Here is a 6000-nt window from a genome sequence, read left to right as displayed (position 1 = left end):
CCAAATTCAATGGATCCTTATAAAAATGGTTTAAAGGTCACCTTCAGAAATGTTTCAAGCATCCACTAAAAAGTTTGACTGCAGAGTTAAACATTCTACAGGTAGCCTGCATCTACTCCTCCCTCACTGAAAAATTATGAATATATAAAATACAAATTGACAGCAACCCCATCATTATCATATTTTTAAAAAATCTCAAATACAAGTACTGACACTGGCCTGAAAAATCAGTCATCTTAACACCTCTGTATATTTTCTCTTTCATAGTGAATACTACTGCATTACCATTTATTTATTTTTATTACGATGAAAACCTTCATCACTGATGTAACACAAGCTTTGCTTAGAGACCTGGAAACACTGGCAAAATGAACGACATTTGTTTTTCCTCTGTAAAAATGTAACTTAAACCTAAAACTAATTAATAAATGAATAAATAACCACACACCCCAACAGGGATATTACAAAATATAAGGTAGGCACAGAAGAAAATGTTCCCTGAAATACTTGTATATCACGCCTATAACCCACCGGACCTCCACGTAATTTGAAATGTTATTTCTTCTCATCCATCTCTGAACAGCATCATCAGCAGCAGTGCTTCGTTGCTCCCCCTCCTCCTCTCTCTCTCACGCGGGGGAATCATGTCGCTGTCACTGTTTCGGGGGCTGGGGGAGCGCGTGAACCCGGTCACAACGTGCGGAAGTTGCTCACGGTTTTTCTGCGTTGCCATGGGGTTTTGTGGAACCTATTGACTGCGACAGGCTCCCCTCTTTTCTTTGAGTCTGTCTTTGTGGAGGAGGAGGAGGAAGAAACCGCTATTACTTTTTCTTCCAGAGGCGGGGGAGCGGGGAGGGGGGCGATAGTAGCATCCAAGGAGGGAGGGAGGTACTCCGGTTCAGACCAACTGCGAGGCAAAGCGGCGTTACGCTCACAGAGAAACCTCCCTCTGCCCTGTTCCAGCGGTGGAGAACAGTCAACTTTCTGAACGGCTGCCACGGCATGAGTCGCACCTGAGGGTGAGTTTCCACAATTTCTGAGTTATTATATCGCTTAAGAGAAAAAAAGAGAAAATAATGAATGGCTTTTTTTTCTTTTTCCACATTTTCTCCGTGTTGAGTGCTGTTAGTAGTTGCACTTGTTTTAATTTAAGCTAGCTTTGAACACGGAGCGCCCAGCTGGTGCCATGATTTGAGCACGCGCCTGCACGGACTGTAGGCTATGCTGCTCTCATGGCAGGTGGTTTTTAAAATGAACTGATGTTTTTTATTTTTTATTTTTTTTAAAAAGGGGGGGACGAAAAGAGGGAAATTTGTCCGAGACACATGTAGTCACGACTCCTGTTGCAATATATTCAGTTTTTCGCGAGTGGAGTTATTACTACAGTCACAGTGAAGTCATAGCAGTGATGTGGGAGACGGACCAGTGGAGGGCTAACCTAGCTTAACCAGGTTTACTCACCTTGCAGAGGCAGAATGATCCCACTGGTTAGCAGAAAACCTTATAATGGAGCTTTGAGACCATTTTAAATGAACTACATGATGCAAGGATGCCAGAGTTGATAACTATGAATGAATGTCATTCTAAGTAGTTTTTTCTTTTTTTATACAAGTGCCTGTGATGCCTCATAATGGTAACTGGAGATCACACTCTGCCCTCCTGCCTATTTACCACTATTCTGTCCATTACACAGTGGTGATCTCAGCCTGCTTGTCACTGGCTCTCATGCTGAATGCAGAACCGCAGAACTGAATCACACCTTCTCATCCAGTGTGGTGAATAGCATTATCTCATTCTCTATTGACAGTAAATGCTTGAATTTCATGTTGCATGTGTTGTGGCAGGCACAGGGATAGTTATGTTTAGTAGGAAAAATGCATGAAGACACACCTGTGTGGAAGCCCTGCTAATGCTTGCAGTACAATCATATTTTGTGTGCAGATCATAATGTAGAGAAACTGCAAATGCCATTTCAGCAGATCTATTTTTGTAGTGTGAAAAGGTAAGTGATGTTATGTGGCACTAGAAGCAGCCTTGAAAGTCTATTTTTTTTCTATCCCAGCTGACACTTTGCATTTCAGAGCAGAGAAAACAAAACAAAACAAACAAGAAAAAAACACAGACAAATGACATTTTCTTTCTTTAATTCTCCTCCAAGGGAATTGGTATTCATTACATGCATTGCTGTTGCACAAGTGTAAAGTACACATGACCCAAGATTAAAATGACTGATGAGGCTTCGATGAGTGTTATTAAAATCGCATTATAATGACATTTAAATAAGATTGGTGTTGTGGTTGTTACCTCTAGTTTTGGTAATTGATGGGGATGTGGATGGAGGCTTGTGCTTGATGTGTGGCATTTATAGACCAGATATATCTCACATGTATAACATAGTGATTCCCTCAGTATGAATATTTACAAGCTATGCAAATTTATCACACAGTGTGTGCAAGTGCTGTAATTTCATTGGTTTCCTCAGTTGTTGTGTGGTGTCTGATTACAGATTATGCCTTTGAGGGAATCCCAGGAAACAGAACTGTTTCATAGTTTACCATAATTTGATATATATATTCCTTTTGATGCTTTTCGCTTATTGTTCACAACACAATCGGCTTGGCCTATATTGTCTGTAACACAGTTTGTTGTACATTTTCCAGAAATGAAGTTTGGGGTAAATACATTCCCGCTACCACTTCTTGTAGTGCTTGCAGTGCTGCTACTCCTAATGCTGATCCTGAGGCTGCTTAATGTTAAACACAAAGACCTTCTGAAGGTCACACAGCAATTAGTAAATCTAATCATCTCAAGCTGCTCTTCAAGAAGAGCAGATCCTCTTTTTATTGTCCGCTGTTCAGCCCAGCAGGGCAAGCCACAAGCACATAAGTTCTCCAGTGTTTATAGCCAGAATTATCTGACATCAGGTAAGTTGCCTGAATCTAATTTCTAGGCCAAAGACAAGAGCCTCTAATGGCACTTGTCATCACACGTGGTCCCCAGCCTCTCTGTATTCAGGGCAGTGGTGCTTTGTGTCCAGAAGTAGGTCGAATGCTTCTCACCAAACAATTTGAGTGAGAGCCAATAATTGGACAAGCAAAGTGTCGACCATCTCCCAGCCGGTTCATGTCAGCCAGTCCTCTCACCACTTAATATGCAGCTCTGACCTGACACATTTCATGGACCTTTTTCATCCTTTTAATCATTTAGATTACAAAATGCAGGAAACAGAACATCCTTTGTCGTTGCAGACAGCCTCATTCTTTACATGTTAGTGGCTGGCATACGCAGCCACTAACAAATTTCTGCTCATATGTCGAGATTATGTAAATATTCATGGTCATGAAGAGCAGCATTAAAAGTCAAATTCTATTTATTTATATTGCCCATAATCAAACATCACAAATTTGCTGTAAGGGGCTTTACAATATGCAAAGCATATTCTATCCTGAGACCCTTCATTTGACCCTTCATAGATTGTAGACATATGAAGAATATGGGTCCTGGAACAAGGACAGACTAAGACTAAACAAACAACCACAGGAAAAGCTCAAACACAGCATTCACTCAAGTAGGAGAAAAGAAACAAACACACAAGGGAGAGAGAGTGAGACAAGAGGAGCAGCTGAATCCTGAATCCAAAACACCTGGAATGAGGCACTAACAACCAGGACTGAGAGAGTTCCAGGACAGCCGATGGTCCTCCACAGGGGACAAGGAGGACAAGGAGGGAAAATAACCAGAGAAAGAGAGATAGGCACACAGCTTTGTTGCCCATGTGCTTGTGGGACAATAAACATAGGGTTAGTAATATTTCTGAAAGCCACTGCATCCCTCTAACCCTATGAGGGATGCAGTGGCTTTCAGAAATATTACTGTACAGGACAAACATGGAGTATAAGTTCTTTGTTTTATATATTCACTGAGACTGAAACTGTTCTGGTGGTTGGATAATGCTACAAGGCCTGAAGTAATCAAAGAAGCAACTAACTGAAAGCTAAGGTGAAAAGATGAGTTTTAAGTTTGGATTTAAAATTCTCAAAAGAGTCAGAGTGATGTGAGAAGGGTGGTTATTGCAGAGAAAATAGGCACAATAGGTAAAAGCCCTGCACCCCACTGACTTCTTTTTAGCCATGGGACCAACAGGAGTCCTGTATACTGAGAGCTGAGGTATATGGGGTTGAAGGAGATCAGACAGGTGTGCGTATTTAGAAAAAAAAAGGAGGTCATGGTGATTTCTTTAATGTGCTGATCAAAAGAGAGGGTAGGATCTAACATAACACCAAGATTCCTGTCAGACTTTGAAAAATCACATAGTTATTGAGAGTTACAGTTACTTGATGAAACTGCCGTCTGTGTCAGGCAGGGGCAATGGCCAACATCTCAGTTGTATTAGAATTTATGAGCAGAAAGTTATGTAACATCCTGTTTTTAATAGGCACGCCTCAAATTTTGGATTGATCATCTGCCTTTATAGGCACTTTCAAGCTTAGTATCATCAGGGTAGTAGAGGAAATTAATTTCATAACTGTGTATAATTTGGCCAAGAGGTGAAATATAAGAGAGAAAAGCAATAGGCCAAGAACAGAGCCCTGAGGTACTCCATATATCAAAAATGTTTGATATTATTAGAGATAGATATGTAATACTTTAACCAGAATGAGTCAGTCTAGGAGTTTACACAGCTCTGTGATTTTGAAAGCTGCTCTGAGAACCAGTAATGGAACACTGAGGTGGAATCCAAATCTGAAGTAAGCAGACGATCATTTACCACTTCAGTAAGTGCAGGTGGAGAGACAGGCCCTGAAAGAAGAATGAAAAGGTTCAAAACATTAGATGAATGGGCTGTGACACTAACTCTTTCCAGTACTTATGAAAAGAATGGAAGGTTAGAGACTCATCAGTAATTATTCAGATCTTTTAAGTAGAGATGTAACCACAACAGACTTGAAGCTAGTGCCAGTCATAAGTGATAAATTGACAATATGAAGCAATGTAGGTCCTTCTGGGACCTCCAGTACAAGACTGAAACAGTCTGTCAGTCACACAGGTGAGTGATAAAACTAAGCTTACACCTTACCATGGTGTTTTCTTCCTCTGCACAAGCCTCAAAAACTAGAAATACATTCAGTGGCAGGAAGAACATTGGAGATGTGATAGACAGAGGCAGAGCATAGTTTTGTCCTCACCTGTTCATATAGGTGTGTGTTTGCCTTGCAAAAGACATGTTTGGACTCACCGTATGTGTGTGCGCTCTATTATCCTGTTTGAGAGGGGAAGGGGTTGAGAGTGAAAAGGAAAGACACAGAGAGCCCTTTCTTTGTGTCCGCACTGTATACACCTGGCCTTTAGCAGAGGAGACTGAAAGATGTATGTATCAAGATTCAGTTCAGCTGAGGCGCCCAGCCTCAAGTGGAACCAGGGAAGACTGGGACCTGAATTCTTCATGTCTGATACAGAGGGTTTAGTATCTGATACATTCTGTCTGCAAATTTCTGCATTAAACCACTCTGAAGCGTTTGTCTGTGTCTTATCTGTGCACAGTCTGCTGTTGATGCATCTCTTATCAGCACCAGCAGTGTAATTTTGAGCTAAAATTCAGTCAGTCATCAGATGGCTATTAGAGATTGGAAAAAGCAGCCTAAAAGTGAGCAGGACTTACTTGCTATATCAAACTTATCGTCTATTTAAGCTGGCTGCTATCACCGTATCTATTGCTGGTGGTGATACAAAAAAGTGATCTCAAGGAAGGGTCTGTCTTACAGTTGTTTGAACAAGTACACTGATCCGTGTATATAACGTGTAAACCTAAACTGTGAAAATGACAAACGTACTGATACCAAGCTGTGTTGAGACATTAGAGAGAGAATGTGTTTCCTGCATGGCTCGTAGACATGGCAGAAAGGTGTGGAGCCTAGCAAGTACCCAGGGCCTAATTGAAGTTCAGCTCAGGCTCCAGCACTACAAGCAATTACAGTGACGACTCGTGCTCCCTGTGCTGCA

The 6000-nt window shown here is 41.3% G+C and overlaps 1 protein-coding gene across 2 annotated transcripts in view; it reads left to right on the top strand.

The window, feature by feature from the left end:
- The first annotated feature begins 652 nt into the window (after positions 1–652).
- Positions 653–6000, top strand: part of chl1b (cell adhesion molecule L1-like b) — a 60658-nt gene continuing 55310 nt past the window's right edge. The window contains exon 1 of one of the 2 annotated variants that reach the window (XM_070959973.1): positions 653–1019. The gene's annotated coding sequence lies outside the window, so the exon portion shown is untranslated. The remainder of the gene's footprint in view (positions 1020–6000) is intronic. The other variant, XM_070959969.1, reaches the window with a different exon arrangement.

Source organism: Chaetodon trifascialis, chromosome 3 (genome assembly GCF_039877785.1).
Source record: "Chaetodon trifascialis isolate fChaTrf1 chromosome 3, fChaTrf1.hap1, whole genome shotgun sequence".
Taxonomy (NCBI): Eukaryota; Metazoa; Chordata; class Actinopteri; order Chaetodontiformes; family Chaetodontidae; genus Chaetodon; species Chaetodon trifascialis.
The sequence above is the reverse complement of the archived record's forward strand: the minus strand, read 5'-3'. Positions and strand labels throughout refer to the sequence as shown.